The following is a 16812-nucleotide window of genomic DNA, read 5'->3' on the forward strand; positions in this document are numbered from 1 at the left end:
CGGATGCGACACTCTGTGAAGTTGGCCTCCAGCAACCAGACAGGGCCACTGGTATCAGACCAGCCTCCCTGCCTCAACTGTTTGACGCCACGGCCTTTCTGCCAGTGGAGTTCCCCGGGCTGAGGGTACGAGGGGACTTCAACTTACGGTTGAACCGGGTCAGTCCTAGGTCTCCACTCCTCAATGTTTTTACTGATTATTTGGCTGAACAGACGGAAGGAATGCTTATCAAGCTAATACCCTAGAAGACAAATAAAATTCAAAATGATTTTGATAGGTTGGAGAAACAGAAAAATGGGCTGAGAGTAACAGGCTGAAACTTAACAGAGACAAGGGCAAAATTGATTTTTTTTAGGAAACAAAAATCAAATGCACAGGTACAATGAGAGATACTGGGCTTGGAAATAATACACTGGTAATAATACTTGCAAAAAAAGAGTACAGTACTTGATTGCAAAGTGATCCAGCAGCTCCTTCTACAAGGAAGGCAGAAATGGAATTCCCAGACCATTTCCCAGGTAATAAATCCAAACCTGTTTTGCACCCCACCTTCAGTAATGTGACCAGTTCCATCCCAGGTTTCAGAGATACTGGAGAAAACTCAGAGAAGGTCAAGGAAGATGATCAGGGATTAGACGCTAAGTCCTATGAAGAAAATTGAAGGGCTGAGTATGCTGAGATTTGAGGAGAGGGCACTGAGGGGGGACGATAGCCCTCTCCAAATGCTGTACTTACTGTACTGTACGTGAAGTCACCCAGAACATCAAGACCGTCTCTTCTGTCTCATTCCAGAGCGCAGGGTGTCTAACAATAGGTGTAAATTACAGGAAGACAGGTCCCATGTTAAGAAAACCTTCCAAAAAGAGCAGCTGTGGACCAGACAGGAGCTGGGCTCCCCTTTGCCTCCAGCAGGGTGCGGACAGCTGGATTGTTACACTGTGTGGAGGTGGGGGTGGGACTCCATGGCCTCAAGGGCCCCTTCCAGCTTGAGGATTCTGTGGCATTCCCAGCCTGTGGACACAGCATGACATGGAAAGTACTGGGGAGAGTAAGCAGTGTTGGGTGGAGCAGGAGGGAGTTGGGGGAAGGCAGAGGGAGATGGCTGAGCAGCAACATTCCAGTTGGAAAGGCATCTCTCCCCCTTGACTGGGTCAGCCAATCCCTAAGGAGTGTTACTGCTGGGAGGCTCCCTGGCAGTGCTCCTGGGCTGAGTCTGAAGCAAGCAGGCCACTGCCCCTTAGAACCACTGCAGCCGGCTGGCTCCAGCAGGGCAGGCATTGTGTCTCCTGAAAGGGGCTCCGGGACTGCTGACTATGGGACTTGCCCTGCACGCCCCGATGAAGGCCTGGCTGCAGGAGGGAGGTGCTGCCATCCTCCTTCCTGCTTGTGAAAATGGCGAGGCTCAAGGTTGAGGATATTGCCAGTGGCATTATTTCACACCTGGGTTCTCCAAACGACCCTGAAGTAGGCCAGGAACACAATGAGCCAATCAGCAGGAGAGCGCTGCTACCCACTCACCCCAACTATGACAACTTAACAGGAAACCCCCACTCTGCTATTCACACACAGAGAAAAACAAACTGCTTTCAGTATATTGACACCGGTGGCTTTTTTACCCCCCTCCCCCCCAAAAAAGTTTCCAAGTAGAGGGGAATTACAAGATGAGGAATTCCTTCTGCACATAAATTCCCACTGAAAAGATGGCAAGAGCCTGTCTGTGCCAGACAGAGGCGGCCTGTCTGGGCCCGGAGGCCAGAGAGAAGGTTCAGGGCAGGCTCCTCTGATGGACAGGGAAAGCAAGCCAGGCATTTTTCAGGGACTGTGCAACTAAGTTAATAAGATGGCCCGTGAAATCTTAACAGGCCAACTGATCAATGTTTAGATCTGCTAACAAAGTAAAATTAAGCTCCAGAGCAAGTGGAGCAGCTGTGTTCATCCATCCCACCTTTCAGGAACTGCCCCACGCTTCTGTACCAGATACTACGAAGGCAGCAAAGCAGCCAAAAGCCAAGAAAGGAATTTGGTACCCAACCGGCTTGCCTCTCTCCCCATTCCTTGTAATCCAACCCAGGCAGAGGAGAGAAGCAGGACTGCATGTATCTACAAGGCCCTCTTCCCGGTCCAGAACAAAGACAGGGAACAACTGCCAGAAACAGTTTTTTCTGTCGAAAAACATTTTCTGTTATTTTTCTGTCGAAAAACATTTTCTGTGAGCATCTAACATTCATAAACAGATCTCGGCCCTGGACACATCTGGGAATCTGGAAGCTAACGGAGCAGAGCTTCCACCTGCTTCAGAGGCCCTGGAAGATTTCCAGCAGAAAGTCTCAGACACAGGAGCACCTCCTCTTCCTCCCTGAAGAAGAGTTGCTGGGAGGATCTCAGAGGCACACGGGCTCCCGTTGCCTCTGCCAGCAACTTGGTTTCCAGGACAGACATTTATCTGCGTCCCACTAATTCTGCTCCAACAGCTTTGCTGGGAAAAGGCCACCAAGGGTGTGATCTCCCCTCCTCCTTTCTGCTGGTCAATCACTGGTCTTTGCCCTGAGCAGAAGGTCCCCTTGAGGTAGGCTGGGCTGCGCCTCTTCTTTAAAGCTAGCTGAGCAGCTTGTAATGGCGGTGGAGAACCTCAGTCTAGTCCTTGGTGACCATCTGGACAAAGAGGCCCCCTTGTCTCTACAGTTCTGCTTCTCTTCCACACCAAATATCGAAGGACAGACTGCCCGAAGTTTGAACAAGCTCAACTCGTCTGGGTTAAACTAAGAAATGTTGGTGCTTTCTCTGAAAATATTGGGCAGCACAACCAAACTGCTTACAAAATGAGTAAAAGGGTTTTACTCTGTTGGGGAGGAGCATCCTAACTTTTCTAAATGGGCTTCAGGACACCTATGCCCAGCAGTATCGATGTATTCACTGCACCAGGCAATTTATAGGCTGGGAAATCCAAGTGGTGATGGCAAGAGGGCGATCAGTGAACATGCTCCTTAGGACAGCTTAATTCCAACCAGCACAACTGTTTCCCGCACTCCAAACTGCTGCATCCTCTCCACAGACAGACGGACAGGGGGAAAGCAATAGAGATTCCATCACCTCTCAATGTAACATAAAATTAGCTATTGAAGTTGGCATCCCGAACAGCCAGGAGGAAAAGTGTGCGTATGTTGCATTAATGGCTGAATAAGCTACTGTAACTGCTGCTAAAATTGGGAAACAAAATCCAGAGCTGAAAAATATTTTTTCTTGTTTCTTGTCTTAATTTCAGCCTCCTCCAGTTTTGATATTAGCCCCCCAAGTATGCAGAGGTTAAGAACAACCTATCCTGAAAAAGAACTTCCACAAAAGGCACAAATATAGACTTAATGAGATATAACAACTCCCCTGGTTCTTTTGTTTGCTAAGTGGCACACATCCAGAGAACAGGCATCACTCTAGCTGCCTGCCAGGGCTCATGAGGAATGTCATCTTCAGAAGAGCACACCCAGCCTTGGTTACTCAAGCACATTAAGCAACAGGGAGGAAGCCGAACAGAGGCATCGTTTTCTACTAGTGCAGAGGGGAAGGGGAGGCATCTTTTATTTTATTTTGCTAAACCCTGAATCAGATTTCCAATTCGTTTTGCTGTTACACTGGATATGTCAAGGAAGCAGCCCATCAGCTGAACTTCAGTCTTTGCAATGTTGAGTCACAGTATCTCTGATTTAAATGAGTGTTCTCCAGCCATGCTCTATTTGTTCGCCATCTTTGCACTCTTGGCAACCAGGAATCAGGCCAGGAATCCATTTTCAGGGCTGTCTGGATACACCTACAAGCATCCCAATGAGGTGGCATCAATTCCAAGCCTTGGATTGCTCCATTGAGAATCTACCGCAACTTTCTTGCCATTGTGAATTGCTCAGAGACAATTGCTAAGAAAACGGAGCAAGAAGGAGAGGAAGGACAGCTGGTTGTCGTCTGGTGTGAAGGAGTTTCCTGCCAGATGCCGGGGAGAGGAGGGACGACATCCAAGGGGCAGGCAGGTTTGGGGTCCTGCTACAAGGAAGCCCCAAAGACTCACTAGCTGCAGCTGCTCCTGCTTTACATCCCCAAGAGATTTTGTACACGTACATCAATGGGGGATATGAAAAGTCAAGATGGAAGAGGGATATCCTGACTGAAATAAGATCAGCAGGAGCACCAAACAGATAAAAATGGGTTGATTTACATGCGCATTAATAGTTTGCCCAGATCCTGTCTGTGGTATTAAGAGATGTGGTGCCTACAGACATGGGTTGAATCAGTCTAAGGAAGGGGATATGTGATCCGAAGTGCTGCTGTGCTAATGTGATTGGTTGATATCAGGCATTTAGGGAGAATTCCCTAGCAGGGTTTAAACCCCCCATGGAGCCTTTCCCTGTATTCAGAAAGAGACCGGCAGCCTCTCTTTCAGGTTAGGGCAATTGATATACCATGCACCTGATTGTACCAAGCTGCTGTAATTTGCAACAGCTGCACCTTTTGGACACTTTTCAAAGGAAATCACATAAAGATGACATTGATTCATCAAGATGGGTGGAGACCAAAGTATGAATAATTATCATCAAATCTGACTGGCTCAAGGACAATTGTAGCTGGCATACTAGACACAACTGTGCAAATGTGTTTCTGCAGATAAACTGAAGCACGTTCAGAGAAGGGAAACCAAGATGGCCAGGGAATTAGAAAGCTCTATGAAGACAGATCAAAGTAGGTGAGTGTCTTGAACCCTGAGAAAAGATGATGGAGGGCAGACATTCTACTCAGACACCTGCTGGAAAACTAAACTGACCAAGACTACAAGGTCCCAATGTTTGGTTTTGCTACCTATTTTGTTTTTCAGAAGGTTTGAAGAAGAAACAAGGAGATCAGCTGTCCCAGACCTCTGAAAGGCTGGTTGTGAAAATCAGAGCAGTGGAATCTTTGGGAAGAAGTGACCGTATCACCTTGTAGTTCAAGATGCCAGACAAAGAACACTTAGAGCACAGTAGACCTCAGGACAGCCAATTCCAATGAGTACCAGTCAGGACCCCATGGACAGAAATCCTCAGGGTAAAGGGAGTGCAGGAGGGTTGGCTACTTCTCAAAAGTAAGACACTGAAAGACCAACCGCACACCACCCCAGCGAGGAAAAAAATGAGAGCAGCTTAGAAAACAGCTGCTATGCACAGAGAGCTCTTAACTGAGCTAAGAGTTAAAAGGGATGTACATAGTAATGCAAGATGAGTATTATCCCCATGGATGTGTACCAGCAAATAACTAATATCCACGGGGGTGGGGGGGTGAAGGTGCAAAAGGAACTCGGGCTCACAAGATAACCTAAAGGCAACAAAAATGGCTTTTTGGTTACATGAGTAGAAAATCAAAGAAAAGGAAGGTGAGAGGTAGTAGTCGAAGACTTTACCTCCTTGTTTGCTTTGATCTTGTCCCCAAAGGGAAGCTTGTTTAAAAGGATCTAAGTGGAACACTTGATAAAGGGAGGAAATGGCAAACCAAGCTGACTGGTCTGATGGCTTCCTGACTATCCAGCACCAGACCAATTACATCCCAGAGTCTCAAGGGAGCTGTCACCTCAGAACCTCTTCTTGTATCCACGGAAGCGCCAGTGAACAGGGAAAGAGCAAATGATGTTCCTCTCTTCAAAAAGGAAGAGACCAGGTAATTACAGACCAGTCAGCCTGACATCAATATCAGGTTCTGGAACTGATTATTAAACAGTAAGTTTATGAGCATTTAGAAGAAATGCACTACTTAGCAGGAGTCAGCCCGGGTGTTAATTAAGAACAAGTCGTCAAAACAAACCTGACCTCTTTTTTAATAGAGTGATCACTTTAGTTGACCATGGGAATGCAGTGGATATAACGTACCTTGATTTCAGCAAAGCGTTTAAAAATGCCTCCCATGGGATTCTGATACAGAGGATGGAAAGATGTGGGATGGACAGTGTTACTATTAGACACAGAGAGCTTTTGAACAATGAACAAGAGCTCTGTGCCAAGTTAGCAAGTGACAAGTGCCATCCTGGAGGGCTGTGTGCTGGTCAACATGAGCATTCTGTGGAAGGCTTTGCTGAGGTCCAAAAATGTTGTGTCTCTGGCATTCCCCTGATCTAAAAAGCTAGCACTCGGTCAAAGAGGATAAGGTTACTCCATGTGATTTGTTTGCACCAAAGACATACTGGCTTCTGCTCATGACCATCCAAATGCTCATAAATATGTTGACTGATAATCTATTCCAATACCCTGCCCAATGCAGACATCAAACTGACAGGTCTCTAGTTCCCCAGACCTCCTCCTTTCCCTTCTTGAAGATGAGGGTGTCATCTTTCCTTCTCACAATGGGTTCACAACCATTAATTTTAGTTGGTCTACCCTCAATTCAACTTAAGGCTGGAATCTATCCATTGTTCTTAGTACTTGCTGGTAAGTTTCATATGGGCCACCCTCAGGATGGATTCATGGAACATGCTCAGTCCAGTTACTGAAATAACCTGTTTCCTGTGTATCCCTAATGCGTGGCCTTTGTTCAAACAACCCACTAAACCCAGATTAACAACGCATAAGATACTATGTTTAACACAGCAGAATATGTGTTGTATAGTATTAAACACTTCTACAGCTTCATGTCACTTCATGTTCATAGTCTGTGTGTCCAAATAGAAAAGAAGAGTGAGGGGAAGGACAGTGGGGTGGGGTGGGAGGCAGATGGAGTAGGAAGCTGCAGCAGGGGAGAAAGAGCAGGGAGGAGGTCTGTAAGCATGCTGGGAGCTTGTTCACGTGTTCCTACACAGGAGAGGGGGAGAGAGCAAAACAGTCGGTTTGGGTTAAAAGATGTCCCTGTAACAGAAATGGTAGCCAGGCATGACAGAGACCTTGGGGACAATTCTGAAGAAGGGATGAAGTCTGCTCGGCTTCCAGGGCTGAGATGCCATACCTCCCTTCTGTTCAAGGTCTCAGCCTCTCTTTCAGGTTAGGTCAATTGATATACCATGCACCTGATTGCACCAAGCTGCTGTAATTTGCAACAGCTGCACCTTTTGGACACTTTTCAAAGGAAATCACATAAAGATGACATTGATTCATCAAGATGGGTGGAGACCAAAGTATGAATAATTATCACCAAATCTAACTGGCTCAAGGACAATTGTAGCTGGCACACTAGACACAATGTGTCTAGTGTGCCAGCTACAACTGTGTTACACATCTGCAAATGTATTTCTGCAGATAAACTGAAGTAGGTTCAGAGAAGGAAAACCAAGATGGCCGGGGAATTAGAAAGCTCTATGAAGACAGATCAAAGTAGGTGAGTGTTTTGAACCTTGAGAAAAGATGATGGAGGGCAGACATTCTACTCAGACACCTGCTGGAATTGCTCCTCCAATATGTGCTGATTTTATAGGAGGACTTACAACATGTGGCACCTTTCAGGTGCTGGATAGGCACTGCATCTTCCCCCAGTTTTACAACCTGGCAGTGCAGAGCAGCTATGGGGGATGGTGGGGGGCAGTGCCAGCCAACAGGATGACCTCACAGCCTTCCAGTTCCCAGAGTTGCTGCCCCGATGTTGACTCTGGTCTCAACAGCCTGCGGTGGCTCTGCTTCTACCGCTGGGCTCTTTATACTGCTAGGCCATTCTGCATGCGCAGCCGAGCTCCCGCCACAATCCACCACCTGTCCCGCCCTCCTTTTGTGCTGTTTGGCCAGGCCAGGGAGGATGGTTTCCAGGGCCTCCCCAGGAGGGAGGCAGGTACAACTGCAGATGGTCTACTGACCCTTACAAAAGAAAGGAAACCAACCAGCCAAATATCAGTACCAAATTAAAACAAATCTAAAAGAAAAACTGTTGACAAAATCACAAAGAGCAACTTTTAGAGAATAAATAATAGAACCAATAGTAACTCAGACTGAATGAAATCATTTTCAGTTTGAGATGCATCATCACTGTTAAATACTCACTTATGTTAATAGTCACATTTCTCTTGGTCCCTTGTAGAGAGTGACCAGGTTTCCAAAAGTAAAAACTAGGATGAATTAACGTGTGCAAATGTATGTATTTATTAGTGTTAGTCCACAACCCAATTTCCCAGGCAAAGCCATAACAAAACAAAATTAGAGGCGAATGTTCAGACGGACTTCTCTGTAATGGAGCAGAATGAGTATAATGCAAAAATGATTTCCAAGACTATCTGAAACCCAAACTGGCACCCCAGAGTCAGTTTACAATAATATTCACAGCTGCCTCCATAGTAAATGCTTCTCGAGTCCTGCAATGCTGCTTCATTGTAGTGGGAGGGGGGGTGTCCTGGGAGGGATGAACAAAGAACAGGGTCACCCAAGGGGCGAAGGCCATCCCAGCCGCCCAGCTGAAGCCAGCAGGCTCCTCTACTGGGCAGCAGCGAAGTGGGAAGATGCTGGAGGCAGAGGATCACCTCAGGGACAATGGCAAAGGCATCGATTCATACTGTGTGGGAAAAGGCAGTGGTAAACCACGCCTGCATGTTTACCAAGAAAACCCCATGGATAGAAAATACTGATTTTGACAATATTGAAATATTGATTGACGATATAGCGCCAGATGATGAGCCCCTCGGGTCGGATGGCACTCAACCTGCTGCCAAGGAAGAACCGAGGATCTTTCAAGGTACGAATGGTGCTTGTGACGTGGCTAGATTAAAGCCTCCGGGATGACTAGGTGCTGATGCTGCCACACCGGAACAGGAAACCTGAAGCTGCAAAGGCAGAACTACAGTGGGAACACAGAAGGTAAGACGCATGAACACAGGAAAGCTCAGCACAGTGAAAGACGAAATGAAGCGACCACAAATTGGCTTCTTAGGCATCAGCAAATTGAGACGGACTAGGATTGGACAGTTCCAGTCAGAAGATTGCACTGTTTATTACTCGGGACACGAAACAAAGAAGGAACGGCATTGCTTTCATAGTTAGGAAGAACAGCTCTGGACCACAATGCAATCATTAACCGAATAATAACAATTAGACTTCACAGACAGCTCTTTAATAGGATGATCATCCAAGTTTATGTTCCAGTCAATGGTGTGGAACAGGAGGAAGATGACGAGTTTTATGATCCAGTTCAATCTGAAATCAACAGACCATGAAAGCAAAATATGCCACTTGTAGCTGGAGATTGGAATGCCAAAGTTGGAAATAATAAGGAAGAAAACTTCAGCTAAGTGTTGGGTTAGAGTGAGATGAGAGCCCGGTAGATGCATGGGGAATTGTTCTTTTGGGAGCACATGGTGTGTAGTTTTGTTGTTAGCACTAGTGTTTGTGTTATGTGTTATGTGTTATTTTATGCCAAGGGTTACTGTATATAAGATGGGCAGCCATATACATCTCTTTAAAATAAAATAAAATAAAATAACAAAAAACAAAACAAAACAAAACAAAAAACAAAACAAAACATACAAAACATACAAAACCAAAACCAAAACACAATTGGACTGTATGGCGCAGGAAACCGAAATGAAGCAGGAGAACGATTTTTCAATCTTGCCCATGCCATGATTTCTTCATTGTTAACAGTTTTCCAAAAGACTTCCCAGTCACCTTCTGACTTAACTACTGCAATGTGCTCTACCCTTGGAAGACCAACCAGAAGTTTCAACTGGTCCAGAATGCAGTGGTGCGGGCATTGATGGGCATGCCTCAGGATGCCCATGTAACATCTCTGCTCTATGAGCTGTACCAGTTGCCAGTTTTCTTCCAGGTGCAGTTCAAGTGCCAGTCATTACCTGTGGAGCCCTTCATGGCACGGGGACTGGCTACTTGAGGGGTGCTCGTCTCCCACAGAATCTGCCCGGCCAATCCAATCTGGCAGGGTTGGCGTACTCCACGGGAAGCATGCCTTCTCTGTCGCAGCACCTGCCCTCTGGAGTGAGGCTCCCCCCAGATCTGGACCACCTCACCCTTCTGGTGTTTCGAAGGGGCCAGAAGACCAGGGTCTTCTGGTAGTGTGGGTTTGCTTCTTGTTGTTTCCCGGTCTTCACCATCTTCAGTCCCTTGCTTTTATTACTGCATAGTTTTATTGTTCGTTGTGTTTTTATTTGTGAACTGCCCAGAGTCGCTAGGAGCCAGGCAGTATAACAATTTAATAAAATAAAAAATAAAAACCAAAACAAAGCCTATATGTTATAAATGCTACCAACCAGTAGAAGGCACTACACGACTGGTTTTGTCTTTATTGAGACTCATCATCAGGCATATGTTCAAACTCTTTTCCCAGGATTTGAACTTGCAGGCATGAGGTGACTATGCAGTGCATAAAGTTTTTGTCTTGTCCTGGCTGTCAAAGGGGTTTGGACATATGGAAGCACCCGAAGCCCAGTGAGTCTCAACGAAGACAAAATGGATCACTCAGTGCCTCCTACTATGAAGTGAAAGGTCCCCTGTGCAAACACCGAGCCATGTCTGACCCTTTGGGGGGACGCCGCTTTTGTGATGTTTTCTTGGCAGACTACAGAGCGGGGTGGTTTGCCATTGCCTTCCCCAGTCGTTACCTTCCCCAGCAAGCTGGGTGCTCATTTTACCGACCTGGGAAGGATGGGAGACTGAGTCCACCTGAGCCGGCTACCCGAGAGAGAATCCAGCCTCCGCTGGGATGGAACTCCGGTCGCGGGGAGAGTTTCGGCTGCAATCCTGCCGCCTCCCACTCTGCACCACACGAGGCTGTGCCTCCTACTAGTCAGGAGCAATTATAACACCTGTAAAATCTAAATAAATCCCTCTTAAGGGGAGAGGTCTTGAAGCCTCTAGCACATAAGAACAGTAAGATTTTTAGTCTGAGAGTGTGTAAGGAAGGGGACAGTACATACATGGACATCACCAGATGGAACACACAGAAATCAGATGAACCATATTATTGGTACAAGGAGGTGGAAGAGCTTTATATTAGCAAGGACGTGCCTAGGGGCTGACTGTGGATCACAGATCACAAACTGCCCATGTGCCCATGTGCAAGTCCCAAGTCAAGCTAACCAATGTCTACAATTTGAGCATGTGAGGAATCACTTTGAAGTCCTGAACCTCACTGATAAGGAAGCAGAGGAACTGTGGAATGAAATCAAGAAGTTGTTAAGGATGGAGCCTTAACAAAGCATTTGAGAGAGCTGTTAGAAGACTCCAGAAGCAGTATTAGAACAACACCTGTAAAGACATCCAAGATGGAAACAGACACCTACAAACAAGGATAGTTTCCCAAAGCTCTCCAAACTCAGGAGACGCCAGCTTCAAACTGGTATGATAAAAGATGCCAATCAACCGATGGTAATTGATTCAAAGAATGTCAAACAAAGCTGGAAGATGAAATTCTGTACAGCAGAGATGTGAACATCCAAGATACCTCAGAAGATAGTCCCTATTTGCAAGAACCTTTGATATAGGAAGACGAAGTTAGATCAACACTCTGGTCACTACAAAGTTAGAAGACTGCAGGAATTGATGGAATATGTACAGAAATATGGTGAGCAGCAGAAGAATCAGTAAAGGTTCTAACCAAACTAGGCTAGCAAATCTGGAGAACAACACAGCAGCCACCAGTTGAGGAGGTCAGTATACATACCAATATGACAGGAAAGGAACCAGCAGTCAAGAAATACAATATGCCACAGGACTTGGGAAAGATATTCAGATTTTTTTTTTTTTTAGTTTATTCAATGTAGGCACCACCCATCTCCAAAATGACTCAGTGCATTGTACAATAAAACCAAACAGAATAGAAAACATAGCACAATAATTATAAAAGAAATAAGGAAGAAATAAAATGTCTATCCCTACAAAGATCAGAACTGTGCAGAAAATGGTCTTCTACTCTATGGAAGCCAAAGATGGACTTTGAAGATAAGCAAGATAAAATCTGATGCTTTTGAACTTTGGTGCTAGAAAAAATTCCTGAGAATATCACAGATAACCAAGAAAACAAATGAATGGATCATAGAACAAATCTGTCCAGAGAGCTTACTCCAGGCACAGATTACCCAGCTCAAATTATCATATTTTGGACCCAATATGCAAAGACCCAGTAGAGAGTGACAATTTGGTGTAGGCACCAGGCTAGAAACTGGGGGAAACTGCCGTAGGCACAAAGCCAGCTGGGTGACCTTGAACCAGTCACTTCTCAGGCTAGGAAGGAGGCAAGGGAAACCACTTCTGAAAAATGTTTCCAAGAAAACTGCAGGGACTTGTCCAGGCAGTCACCAGGAATCGACACTGAGTTGGAGGCACCAAAAAAAAAAAAAAATCAAAGACCCAGCTCCCTTGAGAAGTCCAAAACACTGGGGAATGTGGAAGGAAAGAGGACAACCAGTAGCAAGGCAGATGGTCTCAACTACAAGACGCAAAAGGCCAGTTTGGGGACAGATGATACTGAAGGTCTATCTATGCGGTTAAGAGTTGACATTGACCTGACGAACATAATATATAATATTAATCCATAGTGAACGAGAGAAAAGCAGTATCTGGACCTGGAGTGCTTTCCCAAAACCTGAGTGGGCAAAGGTAACAATATAGCCCTTTTGGAGATCTGCCCACCTGCATTGTCGGCCAACTCAACTGCAAGGCCAGGTGGCAAGTGGCAATGGTATTGAAAGACACTCCATCAGTGACCAGGGCCAGACTCTTGAGGCAACAGTGTATGAATACACCTGTGTGATAACTTTGGGCTTCTGTCAACTACGATCCTTGGCAGGATCTGTGCCCGAGCTCTTGGATCTTATCTCACCAACAAGTTGGAAAGAATAAAAATGGTTGGCTAAAAAAATAAGTCAGAAGAGAAATGTAACGCTCTTCAAAAATCCCATAGACTTGAGATACTATTACAGCACAATCTGCATAAAAGTGCTAAAACAGGATGGTTTGCAAGTTGGTTGAATAACTGCATCAAATTTGCTGCCTTGGTAGCAGAGCAGCAACGGGACTTCAGATATCCAAAGGACCATTTGTCACTGGAATTCATTTTCGGCAATCAGCATCTCTGTAGGAATTCGCTGCCCAAGGAATGTACTCCCTCCTGGCTTGGCCAGTTCACCAGATTCTGAATTGATGTATTTTTTCTCATTTCACAATTTAATGACTGTTAGCCACCCTGAGTGCTTAAACTTAGTAGACAGGTGGGCTATAAATGATGCAAACAGAAACAAAGGAAATGGCCTCATCAGTTTTTCATTTTCCTCTCCCACATGGGATCTGATTTTGCTTGTATCACTCAGACAAAGAGGAAAAAACAATACACAGAAAATATTTTAATTTGAAACCCAGAGCAATTTTTAAAAATGGGTTGAACGTGACATTTGGACTACATTAAACATGGCTGCTTTATTCCACCCCCAACACAAAGGATGTTTAATTAAACCAGTTTTCACTACTGAAGTACAAATAATTGAAATATGTTTCAATAACAAAAATGGACTAAGGAATAAAGCGACCGTAATCTAAATGTTATGTTCAAACAAACCCAAAATTTTACTAGAAAAAAGATTTTGATTGGAACAAGCTTGTCAACATTTTGGTTCTGAAATGCATCACCTTTTCATTTGACAGCAACACACAATAGTGTATTGTATCCTACAAGGAAGAGTTTGTGGGATTTTATTCTGGGGACCAAAACCAAACTATCAAAGAGACCACATTTTCCATGGTTGCAGGGAACGTTAGGCAGGTCGATGGCTGCTCTCCTTTCCTTCGGGCTACTGGCTAACCGAAGAAATCTTGGTGCTGAGATGAGCCTTCCAAACAAAGGTTCTGCTTTCTAATGCAGAACATCATGGCTGCTGCCGGTACTAGCCAGCATTGGGCGGACCCGATGCCCTACAGGACTGCCTCGCCCACTAAGAGCAGGGGTAGGTCGCCAGAGAGGTTCAAAAACATGCTTAATCCAGCCAGCTAAAAACCTCAACCTTGGTTTCTTATTTCGGGACTTCGCTTTCTGTGTGAACCAGCCAGCTAAGTAAAATCACATGGTTTATGATTCAAAGCTGCTTCTATGTGGTCTACATAAGTTCAAGGACTGAACTGATTTTACGCCCATGTAATACGGACACTTTTTTCTGTTTTCCTTTCTGTTTAATTTATTTTAATCACTGTAATATTTACGTGCTCTTTACTGTGCTATCACTGATGTATTACTAGGTTTAGTTTATTGGTGTAAAACAGTGTATGTATGAATGTATTTGTGGAGACACACAATGGACTAGCAACCAAATTACAAGGGCTGTGAGAGCCTTCCCACTCATCCCTCTCCCCACCCTCCCCACGTCCACGGAAGCGGAAGAAGAGCCAAGACGCTCCCCAGACAAACACACCGAGGGCGGAAAGCAGGACCACGGACCTCTCAGGAACCTTGAAATAAAGAGAGCAAGAGCTGCGGCTGTAACAAGCACAGCAGCAGCAACGGCCCACTCTCCTCTCTCCCACACTGCGCAACATCTGGAGGCCACGTTTTGTGGGTGGCCATCAAAAGGCAGATGCCAAATTGAATGACTTAGTCCTCGGGCTCTCACACTTGGCAACACCACAACCCCCTAAAATAATCAATTTGGGAGACTCTCCCCCGCCCCAGCAAAGCAGGAGTCCTGCTCACGCTTTCCCTCAGCTGTGCGCCCTGCTTTGTCTGATCAAAACGTTTTGACACCTCCTCCCCCCCATAGAGTTGTTCATGAGCCCCTGGCTTAATCAGTCCCTTCCCACTCCCACAGACACACACAAACCTTTGGCTACTAGCCCTGGAAATTCTACCCCTGCTCTGTCTTGAAAGGCTGCCTGGCCAGTCTCCCTCAGTGTCTGCTCCAGCATAGCCCTTTGGGGAATCTGCGCTCCTTTCCTGGAGCTGCAGAGCAGATCTATCAAGGCAGACCCTTCTGTTCTCACCAGAAGGCCCACGTGTGAGCCACTCAACTTGCCCATCACGGTGGGAGAAAAAGGAACAAGCCGTGAGCCCTTCCGGCTGTAAACTGAGCTTGCCTCTTCCTTCACCTCCTTTCACACGCGAGAGCTGCTGCAGTTCTTAAGGGCTTTGGGTTTTGCAGTTACGGCTTATCAAGAGCAGTGCCCTGGCATTTCTACCCTCCTTGCTTCTCATCATCAGGGAGGCAAGGAAAAGTGGATCTAGAAGCAGTGGGCAAGCCCAGAAGAGCCTGCTGGGTCAGGCCAAGGCCAACTGGACACCTCTGGGGCGCCTGCAAACAGCAGGGGGAGACATACCCACTCCTGCTCCCTTAGAGCAATTCCCCTGGACACACCTGCCCTCCAGGTACAGATCAAATTCCTTTTCAAAGCCATCCAGGTGAGCGGCAGTCCCCATACCCGGGGCAACAAAATCTTGGGCAAGATGGGGGAGTGCCTTTAGGCCTCTCCTGAAACTTCCAACCAGCTTCCTGGTTTGACCCCGGTCCTAATATTTAGGCAGGGAGTGAAGCGATTTTAGACACCTCGCGCATGCTTTCCACGGCCTTTCCTTCCCGACAGGAGAAATAACCGGTTCAAATACGTAAAGCTCCACAGAGGAGGATGAAGCAACTTCACCATGATTTCACGCTCCAGACTCGCGCTCCTCCCAACAGGCCACCCTGTCCCGTCTCAGCTGCGGATGGATGGTTCGGTTTCTGCAGGGCAGAGACAGGGGTTCCAGCCTCCCTCCGAGGAGTCGAGCTGTTGCGACTCAGCCTATCTCACGCAAGGACACCAAGCGGAAGGGATTCCCACGCACGAACCGCTTTGAGGCGCAAAGGCGGCTCGCAGCGCCCTTTTCCCAAATAGAAGGTATCCAAAGGAGGAGCTGCTTAGCGACAGGGAGACTCTCCAGAATTCCTTCCAGCCTCCATATCTTCTCCACCGCCCCTCTCCGCACCAGTTAAGGCCGCCCGCCTCTCCACGGCCGCTGCAGTCCTGGGGAGCGGCCAGGCCGGGCCCTTGGCGCACCGGCCTCGAAGGGCGCCTTCACCGCCCCAGAGGCACCCGGGAAGCGGCTCCCGCGGCTGCCGCACCCGGCCGCAACGCGAGAGCAGCTCGGTCGCGCCTGGGCCCGCCCGGGGCTCCCTCCGCCCGCCCGCCCCGCAGCGACTCCTGTTCCGACGGGCCCCCCTTGCAGGGGGCGGGCGGCGAGGGCAGAGCCTCCGCTCAGAGGACAGGGGCCGGCAGCGGGGGGCGCGGGGGGAGGCGAGCGGCCGGCGGCGGTCCTTCCGCCGGGCCGGCGGTGCCCTGCGCATCTCTTACCTCCGACGCCTGGGATGGGAGCGGGACTCGCCGGCGCAGCTTCCCGCCTCGTTCAGGCGAGGACCAGCCGGGGACGCATCCGGGCGCGGAGAGCGAGGGAGGCGGCCAGCACGACGCCCCTGCGAGCCAGGCGGCCCCCGGCCGGAGCTGCTTTGCCCTCGCCGCCGCGCCGCCAGGGGCTCGGCCGGCGGAAGCCGCCCGCCCGCCCGCCGGTCGCGGCCGAGCCGAGCCGAACCGTGGAGCCGCGCCAGCCTCCGCGCCTGTCTCCGACCGAGGGAGCCCGGCGCCGGCAAGAAAGACCGGGTGCCGCGGCGCCTCCCGGCCGCTGCTGAAGGGCAGAGCGACGCGGCTCGGGCGCCAACGCAGGGCGACGCGCGGGAGCGGAAGGCGCGCGCCGCGCCGCCCGTTCCCGGCATCGGGGGAGGGAGCGCACGCGCAAGGCGAGGCCGCCCGCGGAGGGGGGCGCCGGGGGCGTTTCCGCAGGTGCCGCTCCTCGCGCGGGCGAGGCGGCCTCTCGCTCGGCCCGGCGTCCCCGGAGGGGAGCCCGGCGGGAGCGCCTGGCTGGCTGCCTGGG

The 16812-nt window shown here is 48.2% G+C and overlaps 1 protein-coding gene across 1 annotated transcript in view; it reads right to left on the reverse strand.

Moving 5' to 3' along the window:
- Positions 1-16435, reverse strand: part of FAM163B (family with sequence similarity 163 member B) — a 35783-nt gene extending 19348 nt beyond the window's left edge. The window contains exon 1 of the mRNA XM_063316204.1: positions 16239-16435. The gene's annotated coding sequence lies outside the window, so the exon portion shown is untranslated. The remainder of the gene's footprint in view (positions 1-16238) is intronic.
- Between the last annotated feature and the right edge of the window lie 377 nt (positions 16436-16812).

The sequence above is a fragment of the Candoia aspera genome, chromosome 16 (assembly GCF_035149785.1).
Source record: "Candoia aspera isolate rCanAsp1 chromosome 16, rCanAsp1.hap2, whole genome shotgun sequence".
Taxonomy (NCBI): Eukaryota; Metazoa; Chordata; class Lepidosauria; order Squamata; family Boidae; genus Candoia; species Candoia aspera.